Below are 21,671 nucleotides of genomic sequence, written 5' to 3'. Positions count from 1 at the left end.
ATCCCCCTGTAGTTTGTGCAGTTACTCAAGTCAACTTTCTTGGGGCTCTTGATAAGCTATCCCTCCTTCCAGTCTGATGGCACATTTTCCTCTTCCCAGATCCTTCCAAACATGGAATAGAGCATGTCTACTGATGTTTCAATGTCTGCCTTCGGTGCCTCAGTAGGAATGTTGTCCGGTCCTGCCGCCTTCCCATTTATCAGATATTCAATGGCTTGCCATGTTTCTTGTTTGATAGATCTACTGCAGTAGATTGGCAGCTACTTATCAGCTGGCTGTATGTCTGGTGGTGAATGCAGCATGGTTTGGTTCAGCAGTTCTTTAAAGTGCTCCACCCATCTTCACTGTTGGCCTCTGTTACCCATGATTGTCTTCCCAGCTTTGTCTTTACCAGGCCTTTCTGGCTTGCTATATCTGCTGGGAAGTTTCCTTGTCATTTCATAGAGTTCTCTCAAGTTTCCAAGGCTTGCTGCTTCCTTGACTTTTGTGCAAGAGCATAGATGAATCTTGCTTTGTGTCCTCTTAAGCTTATCTTCGCTACTTTGTTGAATGTGGTTTATTCACCTTGAGCTAATGTTTTTTGTGCTCATACTCGGCTGGTGTTGACTGCAGCTTTCTTTTCCTTTCTCTCTCTGATTTTGTGGAGAGACTCGATGGAGATCCATTGTTTATGCTGGTGTTTCTTAGGTCTCAGTATCTCCTGGCTGGTTGAGTCACTGTTTCTTTGATCTTCTTGCGGATAGTTCTTGCATGACTTGAAAATTGTGCCTGAGGATGACTGAGTATTTACTCTGTTTCTGTGCATATTTGAGGAGGGTGGTGTTATATCGCTAGCATTGGTTTGTCGGTCCCATCCATGCTTTCTTCAGCTGTAGCCTGGCCATGAGGTCTGTTAGCTGCTGGCATTGGCATCAGTGGTACTCTCTGAGTATGTGGGTTTTTCTCTTCCTCGATCAAGAATACAGCAACATTCCTCCCGGAGCCAGTCTTTTCTGTCTGGACTGTCTCCATCTGGTCTCGCTGATAACAAGCAGGGCAAGGTTGTATTTTTGTATCTCCCCTGCCATTTGGGCTAACTTGCCTGTCTCATACATGGTCCTCACATTCTATGTCCCAATGGTTATGGTCTTGGTCGACAGCAGGCAGATCGGCTTTGTGGCTTCCAGTCATCTTTGGCTTTTACCACAAGGCGTCATAGCTTTCCGTGAAAACAATTCCTCTCTTTCCAAGGCTGGGATGTCTTTTGGCTTATTGGTTGACGTTTCTGGAGCTAGGATTTTTTACATGGCGGGGCAGCTGAGCCCACGCATAAACCTCCTCTTTTTGCAGCTGGGCTTGGGACTGGCCATGGCGGAGTTCACAAAGACAATCATTTGTGGCAACATAAAGCAAGTGCCAAAGAAAATTCTTCATGCCTACCCTAAAGCTGGTTTACGAAACATGTTGCTGGATGTAGAAGCCCTTCTGAGTCATTGAGGCAGACAACATATCACATGAATAGGGCATGCGCAACTGTTGACATTTATGTCAAGGACACCATTGTATTGTGCCATGGGTAATGTCAATCTGTGAACCTGGCATAGTAGGTGGCATAATGAGGGATATAATGATGACTAATCAAACATACCTTCTTTTCCTGAAGTTCAATATGATTTAGATAGCTGAGCCATGCATGCCGTTTCCCAGCAAGCTGAACCATGCTTGCCTTAACCACTCATATGCCTTACCACACATATGTGTGGTTAAGGCACTGCACGGTCTAGATGTACGGATGAGCGGACTCAGAAAGAGGAAGGATCGGGAGAGGGAGCTCTGGGATGTGGTCTGGTAAGTGGGGCTGGGGCCGGTTTTGGAGGAGTGGGGGTAGTTTTTGGAGGTGGGGGTAGTTTTCAGGGCTCGGGGGGTCAGGATTGTTTTCAGGGCTCGGGATATTTTTTTTTAGGGCTCAGGGGGTCGGGTTGTTTTTAGGGCTGGGGGGATGGAGTTGTTTTTAGGGCTAAGGGGTTTCAGGGTTATTTTTAGGGCTCGGTGTGAAGTTTACCACCCATATCCCTTCACCAGTCATGCTTAGTCCGCGAAATTATGTGGCAAAGGCATGCGTGGTAAAAGAATGCGTTGTTAAGATGCATTCTTTGTTCGGGCAGCGTTGTTGAAGCACGCGTTGTTTAGCCATGCGTGCTACCGTCATACAACCGGTTTAGGTATGACAAACCGGAATTATGTGTCCTCAATAGTAAGGTAACTGGCTGCAAGCAGATCAGGAGAGTGTGTCAATGTGGTGGACATTTTGCTCTTGCACTACATTTACCTTATGATGTAGAGGCACATATTGCTATTCCTGTAAACCCACTGTGGTGACAAACAAGTGAGTTTGGAACATATATATTTCTGTAGTAATGTACTGGTTTTGTGTGTACAGGGAACCCTCCATGAGGCTTTGCATGTGGAAACCCCCCGAGCACAGACATTGCTATGCATCACCTAAATGCCACCTGCCTCCATTTACCAATGCAGCATTTGGTGCTAACTTGATGACCTTTTACCTTGACACGACACGGCGTCTGACACATTTCTTGTCAGTCACACACCAGAGCCCTTACTCCATGATACAGACCCTGCAAATATTATGCCCATGATGAAGAAATAACCAGCTTGCACTCAGAACTCCTACTTTGGGACAGTTCCCGCAATATCTACCATCAAATTAGGACCACAAATGTGTATTGACCTCTGTTGTGTCAGTCACAAAATTTGTGGGGGATTCTGTGATATATTTATATATTACATGATTACAATCTATTTTTTAATCATGTTTAGTATGGGGGTGTGTGAAGTAGATGCACGTATGGATATCTGTGAGTACGAGTACGTCTGGTGATTGAAATGTATTTTATTTATAATATTTTTTTAAAAACAATGTATTCTTTTTTGGTATGATTATCTATAGAGAAACAGTGATATTGCTATTTATAAAAACAGGATTTTTCCCATTTTCTATCAATATGTATGTTTCTCTGTTTGTCCACATATGTGCTACCTACCCTGTTTTTATTTGTAATTAATTGCCAGAGACTTTTTTTGCAATTCATTGATACTATGCCTGCCTTAGGCAAGTAATCTTGTAGCAGGGGACCCCTTTTTTTCTAAACCATTTGTTCACCATTATACAATCGCTTTCAGTGATATTTTCCTTTAACAGAGGTTGTGTCTAGCTGCGGTTGGTGATTTTTGAATGTGGCGGAGTAATAATGTCTTTCTGCATTGCACCAAGCTAATGATGTCAGTAGGTTGACACTCTCCAGCTGCAGCATTATACCAGATTTCCCAGAATTCAAACAATATGACTATAATTTCCACCAATATACAATGGCAGCTTTCTACAGTGGCAAACTGCATCATCATGTCATGGATGTCCACAATATGAAGGGAATAGCTGTTCTTGTGAAAGGCCGGATATATACCAAGAAACTGCATCATGTTGGAATGGCTGCCCATTAATTGTTGAGAATAATCCCCACTTTGCCAGGGCTGGCATTATAACAGGGAATGTATCATCATCCCATGCATGCCCACATCATGCCAAGAATTGCCTCCATTATCCCAGAGTTGTATTATAGCAGGATTGGGCATACGTTCTCCATAGATGCCCACAGTATGTGGTGAATTGCTACCTTTGTGTCTGGCCAGCATCTTGCACAATATGGGCATTGTCAGGCCATGGTTACATGCACTTCACTAGAATTACCATAGTACAGCATTAGACCTGCAGCGGCACCATCATACCAAGAATGCACACAATAGTCCCAAGATGCCAGAGATGGCTCACAAATGCATGTGGGTGTCACCATAACTTGTGTAGCTGCGGGATAAAAATTCACTGGCACCCTCACTCTGTGCCATCCTGCTAAGGATTTCATTATTCTGGCCTACCCGGGCAAGAAACCTATGTCAGGGGTACCCTAAGAGGTGTTAGGTTTGTTTTGAAATGTATTCACCAATAGCTTTGCTCACTGCACTTGGTTGTAGGTGTACACCCAAAGTGGTACTGCTTGCATCATACACAACAATCATCCATAGCCAGGACTTGATACGACTAGTGGTTAGCGGCAGCTGATATATTGTCAGGAGGTGCAGATCATTTTACTTTGGCCGCAAAGGAGAAACTGCCTCAAGGCTGTCCCTATGTAATACATTTTAGTCTGTCATGACGCGGTCCCCAGTTCCCTCTGAATGTAGGAGTTGTGTGTTTGAGATAGCACTTGTGCAATTTGGGCATCCTCCATATATATGGAGGGTGACTTGATGGTTGCTTTGTTCGCTTAGCAGTAATGAGAAATCAGAAGTCTTCAATTTTTGCATGTCTCTCTGCAGTGCTCTCCCTCATGCTTTAGCGATTGTCTGTCAGGTGTATGTGTATCGTTTAGATTAACATTTACATAATCTTCAATCTACCTAGAAGTATTTCTGTGGACACCTTCTGTTTGATCTGTCAGTCTAAGGCTGGTCTTCCCCCAAACTGTTTGGCTTCTCCCTTCAGTTTTCTGGACTTTGTTTTTGTTAGCTCTAGAACTCTGTGCACTTTACCACTGCTAAACAGTGCTAAAGTACTTGAGCTCACTCCTTAAAGCATGCCAAAATTAGCCTACACTTGATTGGAACATTTAATTTACTGATAAGTCCGTAATAAAGTGGTACAATATCTAACCACAGCCTATAAATGAAATGCAAGGGGTGGGCCTGCAGCACTTATTGCGTCACCCACTTAAGTAGCATTTAAAACATGTGTCCAGCCTGCCATTGCAGCCTGTGTGCAGGTTTCAACCCCCAACTTGACTTGGCAAAATAAACCTCTTGCCAGGCCTAAAACTCAATTTGTAATACATATAAGTCACCCCTAGGTTAGGCCCTTAACAGCCCATAGGGCATGGTGCATTGTATTTAAAAAATTGGATATGTACTTTTAAGTGTAACATGTCCTGGTAGTGAAAAACTCCTACATTAGATTTTCAGTACTATGTGGCCTTTCTTTTCCCCCAGATAATATTGTGTTACCTTTTTACATTTAATAAGTGATAACGTTTGTTTGGGAACAGGTAGAGATGTCATGTTTGGTGTCTAAAGAATTGTAATGTAAAATCCTCTTTAATGGTGAAGTTGGATGTTAAATCTTTTTTGAGCCCCAAGGTATTTCCAGGGTAGCAGATCCCTTGCTGCTTATTAGTCAGGTTCAAAGCATGCTCAAATCAGAGCAGGGAGCTTTGACCATCTCATTACATTCCCCAGCGACGGGTTGAGAATGACACAACATTGCTCACCAGGTGAGTGAATGGAGAGTAAAAACCAAATGGTGTTGACTGCTACAAGGAGGCTCTGATTACCTGATTCCGCTCCTCCATCACTGTGTTGCTTACAGATCCTGTGTGCTTTGCCCAGGAACATGGCCAATCTGTGGTAGTTCTCCCAAGTCTTTGATCCTTTCAGCCCCTCAGTACCCCAACCATACACTCTGTCCAAGTTTTCATCAACTCAAGTACCTTCTTGTATGTAACTGCTCACCTTTACACTTGAACCAAACTGCACTTAACTGAAGAAACCCAACTAGGGCAAAAAGACCTTGGTTGTTTGTGTTTGGGTTCAGAGAGGGTACTCGAATAGGTGTGCTGTTCTGCAGCTGGTTCTCAACATCAAAACCTGATTCAAAGGACGTTAAGGGTATCCTTTAAAATAGAACCCACTGTGGAACAGCACCCCTATTCATGTACTGTATTGATTTTGGTGAGAAGGTTTGCTGGACCACATTACAAAACTTCTCTCCTTCCACCCCTTGTTTCTGGTTCAGAGAAGACCGGGTTGGAAGTTAAGTTGTCTGTTCCTACTGGAGCAGGAGCAAGGCTGATTTGCATATAGCTGGCTCTAATCTGATGTGGCATTGTGGGAAAAAAACAATGAACTGGGATGAAGCCCCGAGTAATTACCAGTGGCTGAGATTATTGGAAGTTATACATTTTTTTAATTTAATTCAATATGAAACTGTGCCAACCTCTAAACATAACTGCTGCTGATAATAAAAGTTTCAAGACCTGTTCCACAAGAAGCCCATTCTTAGCACCCTTTGTAACTTGAGCCATCCTCTCTGCAGTAGAAGCATTAATCTCTGAACTTTTGCTGCAGCTGCAGCCAACCAAACAATAGATTGCTGCTCCCATTATGGACTATTTGTGCCGAAGCTACAATGTCTCTCTGTCTGTGAATTTTTTGTTGTTGTATATAACACATTGTATTGTTTTTTAACATTACAACAATAAAAAAAGCACCCCTGTGACCCTATGACAACAGAAGGTCCTCGATATGCATACAGGTTTTATTTCAATAACAAAGTACGGTAGAGAAAAACACAAAGGAATCGTAAAACAAAGGCTTCCCCACTAAGTTTAACACTTCATCTCCCAGAATAGCAGGTAGCGTACATCTCTCTTCCTGGTGTCTGAGTCCCTATCTGTGAATCTGATCACACCTTCTTTGCAACTGGTAAACTGAGTAAGATTGTTTGTGTGAATTCTTACACGTTCCTGTTGAACGAACACTGCACTAGGATCGTTTCCTGTTGCTTACCCACTCAAGGAACCGCCCATCAAATACCCACAGAATCGACTTAACCCTGTGAAGTACTGTGACTTGCTGGCAGTCCTTTGACAGTGATTTAGATAAGAGATGTATCCATAATAACAGTATTTTCTAGGCGTTTATACTCACCAGAACTACAAACTGTATTTTTTTTAAACAGCATATTGCTACCTAGATGTTATAGATGATCATACTGCTTCAAACATGCTTGCTGAATATAACTTTTTTCCTAGCAACCAAACTTTTTATTATATTTTATATATATGTATATAACACACACATATATATATATATATATATATATATATATATATATATATATATATATATATATATATATATATATATATATATATATATATATATATATATATATATATATTACCTACCGACGGTACCCAGAGGGTAGTTATAGTTAGGACTTAGTTTCCATAGGAAAAGCATTTTTTGTTTAGCCAATAACTTTTGGTGCCGTTTGACGAATCTTCAGCAATTTTTCAAAACTAATATGACTCTCACTTCAGCTGCTATCTTGAAAGTTTCGGGGTGATCCGTCAAGCGAGGGTCGCTCCCACCAAGCCATAGCAAACTCTGCGTTGCTTTCAGCAAGCGAGAGCAGAAAATGCTATGCAGCCCCCTTTCCCTTTAAAAACCCCCAATATGTTTTTTAAAAATCACGGCAAATCGCCAGAGGCCCTGCCCACTTCTCCACCACTCTGCAAAAGCGCGTCCTGGCAAGCAGCTGGGTGGCCAATGAAGTGTCCTTGGCTGCTGAAGGGTCCTCAGGGGCAAACAAGACTTCCTGTTACCTTCAGTAAGCCCCACACAGTGGGATTGCTGCGATGTGGTCAGAGGCCACTCCTCCTTTCTCCACCACTCTGCAAACGTGCCTCTCGGTGCACTGCTGCAGGGCCGGCCTTAGGCATGTGCAAGCTGTGCACCTGCACAGGGCCACCAAACACCAGGGGCCACCACGCCAATATATATCCTTAATATAATAATCCTCTGAGGATGGATACATATTTGCGTGGCGGCCCCTGGCAGGGGTTTGGTGGCCTCCGGCTCTGTTCCACTTCCAAACACCCTGACCCTACCCCCTCTTCACTGGCCTCTGTGCTCCGCCCCGCCCGGACCCCCTCTTTCGGGGCCCCCCACCTACGCTCCCTGCTCAGGGCCACCTTGAACCTAGAGCCTGCCCTGACTGCTGGTGGGGGGATGAGGTTCCCTTGCCTCCTCACTTTGTTACTCCCTGTAAACCCTAATGATCACTGACACTTTGCTGCAGTCACCCAGACTTTGTGCATTTTTGTGACCTTTGTACTTTTAATTGACCCTGGCGTCCAGCTACTTGCTCAGCATTGTGTTTCTATTTGGCAAAGTTCACCTTTGCTATTCCCAGGTGAACTAGGGGGGAAATTTATGGCTAGCTTGATGGAGGCTGACAGCAAGGCGTGCTGACATTGATGGTAACTTTTGCTACAACATATGTTGGAGAAAAGTTTTTTTTTTAAATATAAAAAAGAAATATTTTTAAAAAGGTAAAACTCTTTTTGTCGGGGCTATGAAACAGCTCTAGCTGTTTTGCCAGACTATTGTTTTTCCCAAAAACTTCTTGACACCCGTGCAGTCGATGTGAACGCTGCCACGGGATAGGAAATCGCCATTACCGCCATCAGCGAGCGAGCCTGTTGTCAGGCCACGCCCACTTCACAAGGCCACACCCCTAATCCCTGTATAAATCATGTGCAGCACTCGTACGCGCAGCGGACGGGTGCAGCGGGTGCGCCTAAGGCAAGCCCGTCTGGGCCCGGACGGTCCCAGGCCCAGTCACCATGCCCATTCCTCCCAGGAGTTACCCTGCCTATACTCGAGACATGCTTCTGGCTCTAAACACACAAAAACATCCCACCTGCAATTACACCTATATGGGCGACAACCCATTCACCGGCTGTAGTCTCTGCAATCCGCCCTGCGCAGAAACAGAACGCGGTGGCTTACAATTAGGACTCCTTAACTGCAGGTCGCTTGTCAAACACGCCCACGAGTTAAACCTCCTGATCTCAGACCACGCCATGGATATTTTGTTTCTTATGAAACATGGCTCACTCCCAACAACGGCCCTGATATTATCAACGCACTCCCTCCGGGCTATCAAATCTGCTCACTGAATAGACCGTGTGGCAGAGGAGGTGGCTTAGCGATAATACATAAAGATCCCCTCACCTGCAGAATCTCGGATGGCAACATCAAAGACTGCGAAAGCTGCCACTTCACCATTCAAATTTCGCCAGAAGCATCGCTGTCGGTGCTGCTTGTATACCGCCCCCCCGGCCAACTTGCCGAGTTCCCCAGTAAGCTCATCGAGCATGTCACCCTTGAGGCCACAACTTCTTCTAACTACCTTTTATTAGGGGACCTCAATCTTCACTTTCTGGACCCAGCCGATACTCCCGCAGCTGAACTACTACTGGACCTCTCCTCCGCCGGTCTCTGCTTAAAGAATTCACAGGCCACCCACGACAAAGGACAGCTACTAGATCCGATCTTTACAAACATTCAAGATCTCATTACCCGAGCGGGGCCTCAATTTCCCGAGCGGGTGCCGGGTGAGGTGAGGTTACTTCCCACATAATGCTGGGAAATGGACGATTTATCTACAGTTTCCTCCAGCTAATATTTGGGGCTCCAAGTTCCTGGTAGGAATACAGTTTATCATTTGAATTGCCATCTTATATATATTTTTTGCAGTTGCCTCTGTTTTGACACCATGGTCCTGACGAAAGCTGGGGAATATCCCAAGACAGCTGAAACATGTTGACCACACTGCACTGCGCCATATTATAGTTATATTTTCAAACTGTATAGCGCTTGTTTTAATCATGACACTAGAACAGTGCCTAATAAACATATTTTCTGTTCTGGTAGTTATTCTTAAATCCTTTTTACATATATTTTTTCACTGAGCACTGCACATTCATCAGCACCACTTTGAAATACACTGTGGCTAGAAGGTTATCATGACTTTCCTGTCTCTACACCATCAATAGATGTGTTGGGTTTGATTTGGAATAGATCATCCGTATCCCACATGACGATTTTTCCGCCACGATGGTGGGCTGATGGGAATTTTTCAGCCTAGTGTTATTTCATATCCACACTACATTATTTCATAACAGCACACACCTTCTTCGACTATGTGCCTCCCTTCGTATTTACTGACATGTCAGGGGGTTGTGAGGTATCATGGTCAATAAACTAACCCATATAGAGCCCCCTACAATTTTGTATTTTGGCAATGGCACACCCCCATTTTACCAATTGGCTCCCTTCACTACGAGTGACTGAATGACTGCACAAATCATGTATACTTTGTTCACATTTGCTTAAAAATTGTTTCTTTCTCTTCAGTCACAAAGCTGGTTCAAAGTGTGCTTTTTTAATGTATTTTTTTATATTAACTTTAAATACTGGTTATTTATTTTACTGCATTCTGGAGGCTCGTTATATGGTCATTTATTTTCCATCTACTTTTTACAGTTGCTGTTACAAAGGTTTTAGGTGACATTGTAACACTGTTGCTGCCTGCAGTGTAACTGCTTGCTTAGGTCATAATGTAACCTTGTCTACTTCACAAACAATTACACCACTAAATGGATGGCGCATTTGAAAGTTGCCATCCCTTTTAACATAACTTATAAAACAGACAAATCAGTACATTTTAAATTTTATCGCAAGCTTTTTGAAGCCACATTTGGGATGTGGCATATCTTCTTTTTTTCTTTTTCTGACAAAGCCTTGCAGTAAAATAATAAAAAATAACCACCGTACTAGCTTGCCAATGCCAGCCCTATTGGCTTTGACGATGTCCGCCTTAAAGAAAACGGTAAAACTCATATTCTTTGAACTATTTGTATCGGACAACAGCACATTTAAAGCTCTCCAGCACGTGCCTAAAAAGATTACGTGCCGTACTTGACAGGTCACGTTGCTGACGACGCTGCTACCGCACCTCCTTTGCTTTAACTCATTATAATAGTTTCGTTTTTGTTTGGGCATTTGATCGCTGGCGTCCAAGCGCGATGCAGCGCTTCATCACTGAAGGGTAAGAAACTGCAACGTCTTTTACTTTGTTTAAACAGTTTCGCATGCCGTTTCCGTTTTTCTTTGAAATACATTTTTATAATCCCTTGCTAAATGAATAGCTAAATGACGTCTTTCAAGTACTTTTACATATCTTGGTCTTTTGTCAGCTGTGTCATTCGGCAGAATATGATTAATTATGTTATTTCTGCAATTCTTCTGATGGTTAGGTAGTGAAGCGATGCACACACATAATTCTATCCATGTTACTTTTTATTTAACTCCCATCCGGGTATATCATGTGGGTATGGATGTGCAGTTAACACAACCGAGGCGCTCGCAGGCCTGGCACGCTGTCAGAAGTGCAATGCTTAAATACATTTTCCATATTATTCTGTCGCTCCCGCAGCAGAAGATCTGAAACACGATCCATTGTATTTTACCACTGTCAGTCAGTATCCCCTTAAAACGTTCCCAGCACCGATTCTCATAGGGTGCTTTTTTTTTTTTTTACTGTGAGCGTAACTCAAATTACAGAGATCAGAGTATTTTTTTTATCGTGTGCGCGTTATTCTATTATCTTCTTATATTTTCTGATTGAATTTAAGCATGCTTCCAAAATCAGCTTTGAACATCTTTGTTTGGGTTCAACTCATTTTCATTTTCATATAAAAAGGCAAAGCAAGTAACAACAGTATACCCATACGCTCCTGTTACAATTCATCTGGAGGGAGAAACCGCATTGATTAGCAGTCTTAAATAAGTATGGTGGGAGACCTAATAAGATACATCGATAACTGCAATCAGAGTGGAATAAAAGGGGCTGGGTCGACAGGAGTGTGTAACATTGCAAATTAAGCGGCTCACAGGGGAAGAGAGTTAGGAATATTGGAAAGGCGAGAATGAAGAGGAAGAAAAAGAAACAGGCAAGGCAAGGAGGCTGGGGAAGGGAGGCTACACTCTGTTGGGGTCGCACTTAACAGGGGGTGGAGAGTACCATCTTTTAACACTTCTAACATGCATTGTGCCAATAGTGCTGGTATGGTGAATGGTTCTGGCCGGTGGATCACTTCAGGAAATTGACAGTAAGATTTTAGCAAGTTTGGAAATATGTCCTTCAGTGTCAAAACAGTTGGTCCTAGGGCGAAACGTCTGCTGCTTTTCGTTTTATTTGTTTTTCAAACATTTATAGTGGGTGCTTTGTTCTGTTTTCATGAGCTCGGATGTGACTCGAGCTTCTGCGAAAGTGAAAGTGAAGAACTGTCCAGTGGGCATAACGCCATCCTTGGTGTGGTTTTGGGATTTGTCAGTTGGGGATTTTATGGGCGGGCGAGGACAGCTTTTGCACAACAATAAAAAAAACCTGCTGAATAATATTCTTTACCTGTCCAGGTGCCTCTTGGCATGGACTGTAGCCAGGGCCAGTGGAATTAGGCGGCAGCGGAGAATCAAATTATAGAACATGTTTGATTAAATCATGCAGCAAAGAACTGACAATTTATGCAGCATATTAGCCGGCCACAGGCAAATAATGCAGCATAATATGTGGCATTGTTGTGTGGCTATGCTTATATTTTAACACACTGTTAGCAAAAGGATTTCAGAGCCATTAACTACCAGGGCGTCTTAACCAACAAAGCTGGATACGGACTGCAGAGCCCTTTAAATATGTTATATGGATTTGTATAGTGCAGTAATCAACGAGAGGTTATCTAGGTGCATGGGCAGGTATGTAGGTTTGAGGTCCCCAAGGTGCTTATACGAAAAGCCACGTCTTCAGCTCCATGCGGAACTCAAGAAGTGAGGAGGAAGCTCTGATGTGTTGAGGGAGGTCATTCCATGTCTTGGTTGCGAAGTAGGAGAATGTGCGACCTCCAGTTTTGCTTTTGCGGATACAGGGAATGTGTGCGAGTGAGAGTGAGGCAGAGCGTGTGTGTCTGGTGGGTTGGTGGAAGTGTATGCAGCTGATTAGGTATTCTGGCCCTGTTGTTCAGCAACATTTACAACCTTTACATTGCACAGAACCAAATGAATGCCATTTCTTTAAAACTGCTGTTTCCACCTCCCACGGTAAAATAAATTGTGTGAAACATAAACATTGCATTTAGCAAAAACAACCCAATCTATACAAGATTTTTGCTATAAAACGCAGGCCTAGTTTCTTATGGGCATCAACGTTATGTCTGAAAACTTGTCTTCACTTTTGGGTTCTCCCCAAATTCACCTTATACGGTTTCTGAAAGTATCTATTTCTGATAAAACATAGATCTGCAGTATGGTATAGTCCAATTAGTATGCATTTTGCAGGTGTCTGACTGAGAGATAGACACTTGAGGATATAACATGGGACCCTAAAGAGAGATGCAATTTCTTTGAGATTCCTCTTAAAATAAGGCTCCCAGTTTTCTGTTTTTACTGACTTTACAGGTAAATATATATAGAGTGTGTTTCTGAATTTTTTAAAGGTGCAAAAATACAGAAAGGTAGGCTTTTTTTGATTAACTCTCCGTGCGCTCATTCGTTAATTTCATGTCAACAGCTGTGCAGGCTAAGAGCATGGGGAGTTACAAAAAAAAATGGTGCGAGATTTACTTAAATACTTGCAGATCACAACATGTGTTTGTGCTATAATGCTAAAACCCGGCCGGCAGCAAAATGTGAGTGCTTATCTATAAATGCCGATATAGGTGTTCCTCAAAAGGAAGTGGAACTCTAGCTTACATTTTCAGGCCTTGCAATTCAGGCAGCATCCAACAGCTAGTCAAAGTCAGTACATCTCACAGGTTCAGCAGCCCAGTAAAATAAGTTAGGTCATTGGTTCCCTTGTCAGAGGGATTTCTGCGAAGGAGACTCCCAAAATGTCCTCAGGTCCTGGTGTACATGTGCCCTCAGGGCCGGCTTTAGGGCAGTGCGACTGGTGCGACCGCACTGGGCGCTGTTCTTGAGGGGACGCTGACCTCAGGTAGGGGGGTGCTGTATTTAGCAATAACTTATGATTGGAGAGATGAGCGGCACTTTTGCCTGGTGGTAGTGAGGGAATTCAAGGGGTGTAGGGGCGCTAAAAAGTATTGTGGCACCGGGCGCCACCGCAGCTAATTTCTAATTTTCTAATTTAAAACATTTATAAAGCGCAGCGTGCACCGTACGGTTTCTTGGCGCTAGTATGGGAGTCGGCAACAGAGGTAAAATCAACCTGTCAGGAAAAAAGGAAGATTACACGGGGAAGGCCTGTTTAAAAAGAAACGTTTTAAGATCTTTACGAAAAGAGAGATAGTGGGTGGCAAAGCGAAGGTGATCAGGAAGGGAGTTCCAAAATGTAGGGGCTAAGGTAGAAAAGTTGGTTCCACCCCATTTTTTCCGTTTAAAACGGGGGATTTGGAGGAGAGATTTGGAGGAAGAGCGGAGCTCTCTGGTGGGAGCATAATCTTTTATTAGCGAGGAAATAAAGGCAGGGGCAGTGCCCTGGCGGGCCTGGAAGACCATGCAGCCGGTCTTAAAGAGGGAGCGTTCCTTGACGGGAAGCCAATGAAGCTCCCTAAGGAGCGGTGTAGAGTGATGATATCGCGGGAGACCAAAGACCAGCCGGGCCGCCTGGTTCTGGACCATCTGGAGCCTCCGCATGCTGTATGCCGGAATGCCGTTGTAAAGGGCATTGGCATAATCCAGCCGCGATATCACCAGTGCGGCCATGATCTGCTTGAGTGCCTGAGGGGAAAAAAAACGGGAGACAGTGCGGATGGTGCGGAGAGTGAGGAAGCAAGAAGAAACTACAGAGGAGATTTGTGAATGAAGGGTGAGCTGGTTGTTTACTTTAACACCCAGTGTTTTAACCGAAGTTGAAGTTGAAGGGATGGGGGGGGGACCAAGAGTGGGGGGCCAAAAGAGAGAATTCCAGGGACTGGAAGAACCACCGGTGAGAACCAACTCGGTTTTATCTGGGTTCAATTTGAGATGGTTGTGGTTCATCCAATCCCTGATAAATGTCATAGAAGACTGGAAGTTAGAGAGAGAGAAGGAAGAAGAGGACAGATCAAAGATGAGCTGGAGGTCATCGGCGTAATTGTACACGGTGACCTCCAGCTGCTGAAGAGCAAAAATAAGAGGAGAGATGTAGAGATTGAAGAGTAGAGGGGAAAGAGAGGAACCCTGGGGAACACCGCAAGTGACAGGGAGTGAAGTGGTCGTGAGATCTCCTAGCCGAACCGCCTGGGTGCGGTCCCTCAGGAAGGAGGACAGCCAGATCAGGGCTGAACCCTCAATTCCAGCCGCCTTGACACGGGACAGTAGGATGGTGTGGTCAACCGTGTCAAAGGCGGCAGAGAGATCGAGGAGTACCAGCACCTGATGTTTGTTATTGTCCATACCCTTCCTGAGGTTGTCCAGGACCGCAACCACAACTGATTCAGTCGAGTGCCTGGGGCGAAAGCCGGCCCTGTGTGCCCACAGGCTGGTACATTCTCCAGGCCCTTCTCTAGTGGAAATTCTTGTGTATTCCCATCAGACAAAAGCTAATATCAAAGGAAGCAGTAGAGGAAGAAGAAGTGGGGAATTGGCTATTCCTGTCATCATCCATATTGCACCCAACGTTTATAGAATTAAAACTACTTTGTAGTCATCTAAAGGTAACACTAACTCCAGAAACCCTGAAGGGGGTCTTGATCACTTCTTATTAGGAACACTCTTCAGTGTTCGTAACAATTATTGTGATCCTTAACAATAAACATTTGAAACATATTTTCATAAAAAGAACACATGCAAAGGAGTGTGGACCAGTGCACATCATCGCTTTGCATAGCTCCTTCTCCTAAACACTATAAATGCTGCCACTCACCAGAACCTGGAAAAATGGGTCAGTGTTGACTGCCTGGGCCCACCTTCTGAGGGTTTACCTAGGGTTATACTTTTGAGCACTAGTATATCCACATATAGCTAGGTGTACTGTTCTGCATGTATAAATTAAACAAAAATTTGCTTTTGTGCATTTACCTGCTTCTCAAAAGAGAAAATAGTTTTGCTTGTGGAAAATCCCATTCCATTGCACCTCACTCATTAGAAAAGGTTCCCCTCCCCTTTCTCAAAGTAGCTTTGTATAAATTTCTGAAGTGGGAAAGCACGTGCAAAATCATCACTAATATTAAAATTCTTGGCAGTTTGCAGGCATTCACTCAATATTTCAGGCCATCCCGCCCCTGAACCGTCCTCATTCTCACATTTATCCCAAAATTTGGAAATGCAGCCAATGCTCCATACTTTGTACATATGTAGATGTCTAAACATGTGGATAATGTGAAAGGTTTACTGTCATGTAGATGGAGGGGCATTTTGGACACCTAACGGACTTATCATGTTAAATTTCTTTCAGCATTGATTTTTTTTTAATTCTGTTTTTTAACAACATTATGTTGATGAATCATTATACGTTTGTACCCTTTAGTCTGATATTAAAATAACCATGTATAGTGGTTTAAATTTGTAATTCACATAGAAATGTGCTTTTGTGGCATATTTCACCATTAACATCCAAAGCTATTCCGATTTAGAATGTGCTTCGATGACAAGTTTACACATATAGAAAAAAATATTTATCGATAAGTCAAATAATAAATGACAAATTCATCAAGTCATAATTCTGAGAACTAGGTTACGGAATTCTTACCATTCTAGAACTGGGAGCATATTGTCTTTTAAGAGAGTATTTATACCTGCATGTCTGCATGTCTAAGCAATTGCCAACATATATTTGAACATATACCTCCTTGCAGGCCTCAACTTGTTTATGAGATCACGTCATTGGAAAATATGAAATAATGAATAGGACCTTTCTTAAAAAGCATTCCTCAGTTATCATTGGTTAAGATATTAACTTGTAAAACCGGGGATTTGGTGATTTTCCTCTAATCCTATCCCTTCTCTTCAATAAGTTAAATGCAGCACATAATACAAGTAATCAGACGTTTATGCCATTCTCCAGCACTTCTCACATAATATCAATCAATAAAGATGTCATAGTTCAATTGATATATTTATTATTTACGGTACTTTGTGCACAGTAACCCTAGTGGGACATGTCTACCCAGTACTTATTTTATGTCAGTAATAGCTGGTGGTGGGATACAGGCACTAATTTTTGAGGCCTGATCTTTTTTTTCCATCACCAGATTTTGACCCAGTGCCAGAGCGAGGAAGTTCTCAAAGCAAGAAAGGAAATAGTGAAAAACAGGAATAAAGGGAGAAAGTGGGGATGAAAAATAACCTGCAAGAGTGAGATAAAGACTCATGAAGTGTAGGGTGTAATAAAAATGCATGAGGTGGAATCAGGAATTTGCATTCTCGGTATTCAGCTACAGTGGCTTGTGGCATCTGAGACATTGGGTAGCGCTGGTGGCAGGTTCCTTGGATTTACGTAGTAGCACTTATTAATACATTTAAGTTTATGTTACAACTTAAGCCCTGTCTGCCCAAGAAACCACCCTTCTATAGGTTTGCCTAAATTTATAGTTAACGTGAAATTAGTTAAGTTAATTTGTTGCTGTTTGGATTGGATGAGCCCATTTTTTTAAATGTAATGGAAAAAGTAAGCTGCAAATGCTATTGCCACTCCCAAAAAAGGTTAAGAAAGTGTTTCCAATTACTGTGTGAAAGATTTTTTTAGGATGCTTGATTTGCCAAAGCCTGGGTGTACACAAAAAAGGTGGACTTTATAATGACTACTCCCACTTGTATTATCACAGTTAATATGTAATTGTAATTAACTATCAGACGAAACCCATTTTCCCTATCGCACTTCCATGCACTCTCGAAATTTGGGCTTCATCTATTTTTAGCCCGTCTTTTGAGTAATCGAAAGTGACACCAGTCAATGGTTTGAAAAAGTGTTTGCTGTATTGTCTCTTATACATCTCAAAGGGCATTATATTTTCACCGTAACCTCCTGCAAGGTGATAAATTGATTGGGTTTGGCATTTCTTGCTCTGTGCATTAAAAAATGGTCAGCATTTCTTCTGAAAAACTATTTTCTGTTATTTCAGTATGTGTGCTAAAAAGTCAGCACTTCTTGTTTGGGCATTAACAAACATATTGAGAAGGAATGAAAGAAGTAGCCGAGTGGATGTCGACCAGCCGCCTGAAGCTGAACTCGGACAAGACGGAAGTCCTCATCCTGGGATCCTCGCCCTCCGCCTGGGACGACTCCTGGTGGCCCCCCGCCCTGGGAACTGCACCCAAACCGACAGACCACGCACGCAACCTGGGCTTCATCCTGGACTCCTCCCTCTCCATGACCAAGCAAGTCAACGCAGTCTCCTCGTCGTGCTTCAACATCCTGCGCATGCTACGGAAAATCTTCCGGTGGATCCCCACCGAGACCAGGAAGACTGTCACCCAGGCCCTCGTCACCAGCCGACTGGACTACGGCAACGCCCTCTACGCCGGAACCACCGCCAAGCTCCAGAAGAGACTCCAACGGATCCAGAACGCCTCAGCCAGACTCATCCTCGACATCCCACGACACAGCCACATCTCCGGACACCTAAGAGACCTGCACTGGCTCCCGGTCAACAAGAGAATCACCTTCCGTCTCCTCACCCACGCACACAAAGCCCTACACGATCAAGGCCCGAGCTACCTCAACAACCGCATCAACTTCTACGCTCCCAAACGACACCTCCGATCAGCCAGTCACGCCCTCGCCGCCGTCCCCCGCATCCGAAGAACGACAACAGGAGGAAGGTCCTTCTCCTACCTGGCTGCCAAGACCTGGAACTCCCTCCCGACCGACCTGCGCCTGACCCAAGACCACCTCGCCTTCAGGAAGAAGCTCAAGACCTGGCTGTTCGGGCAGTAGCAGCACCCCCCCCTAGCGCCTTGAGACCCTCCGGGTAAGTAGAGCGCTCTATAAATGTCTATGATTGATTGATTGATTGAGAATTAAAAAACAGGGCTCCACTCACTTAAAAATTGAGGACATTTATTTGTAAAACTATCATAAAATATGTTCCTGTTTTGAAAGAGATACACATCATCTGGGCTTGGCGAATGATTATAAGGGTTTCATACTGGGACACCTTCATGAGAGGTTTTCCAATTTGGGTCAAATTTCAGTTTATTTCCAAGGATGGCTGTGTACATTGAAAGTCCTGGGATATATGTAGGCCCTCCTACCTAAATTTTGCCTGCTCCATTATTTCCGGCTATGGTGTTTTAAAACTTCCTTAAGTCTCATGTTAAAATAACCATGCTTTTCATTTGAAACGGGTGCTTTGAAATTCGATTTTGTGGAATTTTTCACAAGTAAGGTGCAGAGTCACTGCCATTTGGGATATGTTGCATTATTACATTTTAATAGGATTTTATATGAACAGTATGTTCTTTGTATTAGTCAAAGATGTTTTCTCTTTGACATCATATTCCTTTCGCTAAACATAGAAATAGTGATTCCCAATTTGCGAATTTTAAGAAATTGTAAATTTTGAATCGCCATTTCATATGTGCGAATTAATTGCCTTTTCTTTTAACGATTTGGGTTCTTAATAAATCCTAAAATGCCCTTTTGCAAAATTGCGACTGCCTCATGTTAAGCAACTGATCATATCATAACCAGCAAATTCTTTGTTTGAAGCACTTTGATGGCCTTGTGAGCAGAGAGTGAAGGTGTGCTGGAAAAGTTAGGGTGCTTCAAGTATTGCAAATGAAAACCTACAAGGAAAACTAAACACATTTTTCAGATGAAGAATTGGAAATTTGAATAAAGGTGTGTTTTTCACAATATGTGGCTTAGGATGCACCCTCTGTCTGTCCCCGAATTAACTAAAAAGAAAATATGGGACGGCAGAGGAGCCTATACCCCTGAGTTTAGAGTCTTTGAAGGATAAACGTTAGATGTCCCAAAACACCAATTAGAGGCTATGTATCACATGAGTAGACAAGTTGGTGCCTTGAGATAACAATAAAGAAGAGATTCAAGACATTAACTGAAAGAGAGAATACTATCTCTGAAAAGTATGGTGCATTAACTGAATGCATAATTTTACAGATTTGAGGCATTTGGGAGGTTAGTTGAGAGATTAGCAGCCGCCTCAGGAGTTTTATCATAAATGTGAGAGATTGGATTACTGGTTGAGTGGGGTGTGAGACCTGGTCAAGAAGCAAATACATTCCTTATGAGGGTAAGCCACATGCAACCCCCAAATTAACCAGTGCTCAAACCCCTGGAAGCGTTGCACAGAGCAGTCAAACCAATTTAGAGGCAATGTGTAAAGTGTTTGTGCAGCTATTCAAACAGTAAAAGAATGAAACAACACACAAAAAGATCCCACACCAGGTGGGAAAAATAAAGCAAAATTTAATAAACAAAACAAGACCAAAGCAACAAATATCCAATCAGTAGAACCAGAGTTAAAAATCAATAGTTCAGGCCAACCGGATGGAGCGCAAGTCGGATACCGTCCCAGATTAGTCCCACAGAAATTGTACTTTCTCAAGTTTTGTGTGAAGAGCCCTGCTTGCATTGAAGAGGGCTGCGAGGAACAAGGAGAGTGTCGCAGGCAGTTGTCAGCGTGGTGCGAAGAGCAGGCCTGGCATCATTTACGGGTGGGCTGGAGCTTCCTGTTGGTGGGTGCCCGTGGGCTGTTGATGCTGCAGTGCAAAGACACGGGCTGACAATGTCTAGCTGTGATTTCCAGTGTGAGTGGCACAGCCTCAGTGCAATCAGGCTTGTTTGCAGTCACAAAGAACCCTGAAGCTCGATTTAGTTGCCTATGAGTCACTGCAAGGGTTCAGAACCTGAGCAGCACCACTTGGGGGTCAGGACCTCGCTGCACCTGGGTCCATGAGCTGGTTGAGAAGCCTTTTGTGTCCTTGCACCTCAGATCAGGAGGCCAACAGACTAGTTACTGTGGGGTCTTGGGTTCAATATGAGGTGGGTCCTGTACTTGCTCTGCCACCGAATTCAATCTAGTCTGGCTGATGAGGGGTTGATACCCTGAAACCAATCCCAGGATGCTTGTTGTTGGTCCAGGGAGGACCTGACCTGGCAGTTCAGGCTGGACAGTTTCCATGGGCATCAGGGTCAAGACTGATTTGCATATGGCTGGGTCCAAATTGGAATGGCATGGCGAGCAAAAAAGTGATGGATTTAACCTAGACATGTGACTGGGGAAGAATGTTTCATTTGTTCAGCATTCCGTCTATCATCTGTTCTTTTTGCAAATAATAAACTAAAGTATTAAGGGCCTCATTTATGAGGCCGTGCGTCACTTTTACGCTGCCGGTGCGTCACTTTTTGTGACGCACAAGCAGCGTAAAAATTGTGCCTAGTTGCACCATATTTACAAAGTGACACATCTAGGTAGATGCGTCACTTTGTAAACCCCTGCGCTACATTATACCTGCGCCAGGTATAATGTATGCAGGGGGGCGTTCTGATGCAAGAAAGTTCAAGTTCAGAAATTTATATAGCGCACTACTCACCCAGAGGGTCTCAAGGCGCTTGGGAGGCGGGTGTATTTACTTATCGAATATCCAGGTTTTTAGTTGCTTTCTGAAGGAGAGGTGGTTCTGAGTAAGGCGGAGGTGGGTGGGGAGAGAATTCCAGGTCTTGGCCGCTAAGTAGGAGAAGGATCTTCCTCCCATGGTGGATCTATGGATGCGCGGAATTACGGCGAGGGCTTGATTGGAAGATCGAAGTTGGCGGGTGGGGGTGTAGAAGGACAGTCTCGTGTTTAGGCATTCGGGTCCTAGGTCATAGAGGGCTTTGTGTGCGTGGGTGAGGAGACGGAACGTTATTCTCTTGTTGACGGGGAGCCAGTGGAGATCTTTCAGGTGTCCGGAGATGTGGGCTTGATGAGGGATGTCTAGTATGAGTCTGGCTGATGCGTTTTGGATGCGTTGGAGTTTTTTTTGTAGTTTGGCTGTGGTTCCGGCGTAGAGGGTGTTTCCGTAATCCAGTCGGCTGGTGATCAGTGCGTGGG

At 43.7% G+C, this 21,671-nt stretch overlaps 1 protein-coding gene across 5 annotated transcripts in view; it reads left to right on the top strand.

Annotated features, from left to right (window-relative positions):
• Positions 1 to 21,671, top strand: part of CIITA (class II major histocompatibility complex transactivator) — a 561,355-nt gene that overhangs the window by 93,767 nt on the left and 445,917 nt on the right. For 2 of the 5 annotated variants that reach the window (XM_078663161.1, XM_078663159.1), the window contains exon 1: positions 10,680 to 10,726. The exons of 2 other annotated variants lie outside the window; for them this stretch is intronic. The gene's annotated coding sequence lies outside the window, so the exon portion shown is untranslated. Of the gene's footprint in view, positions 1 to 10,672; positions 10,727 to 21,671 lie in introns of those variants that run through there. One more of the 5 variants, XM_078663162.1, reaches the window with a different exon arrangement.

Source organism: Lissotriton helveticus, chromosome 10 (genome assembly GCF_964261635.1).
Source record: "Lissotriton helveticus chromosome 10, aLisHel1.1, whole genome shotgun sequence".
Taxonomy (NCBI): Eukaryota; Metazoa; Chordata; class Amphibia; order Caudata; family Salamandridae; genus Lissotriton; species Lissotriton helveticus.
Note: the sequence above shows the minus strand (reverse complement) of the source record. Positions and strands in the feature narration are given on the sequence as shown.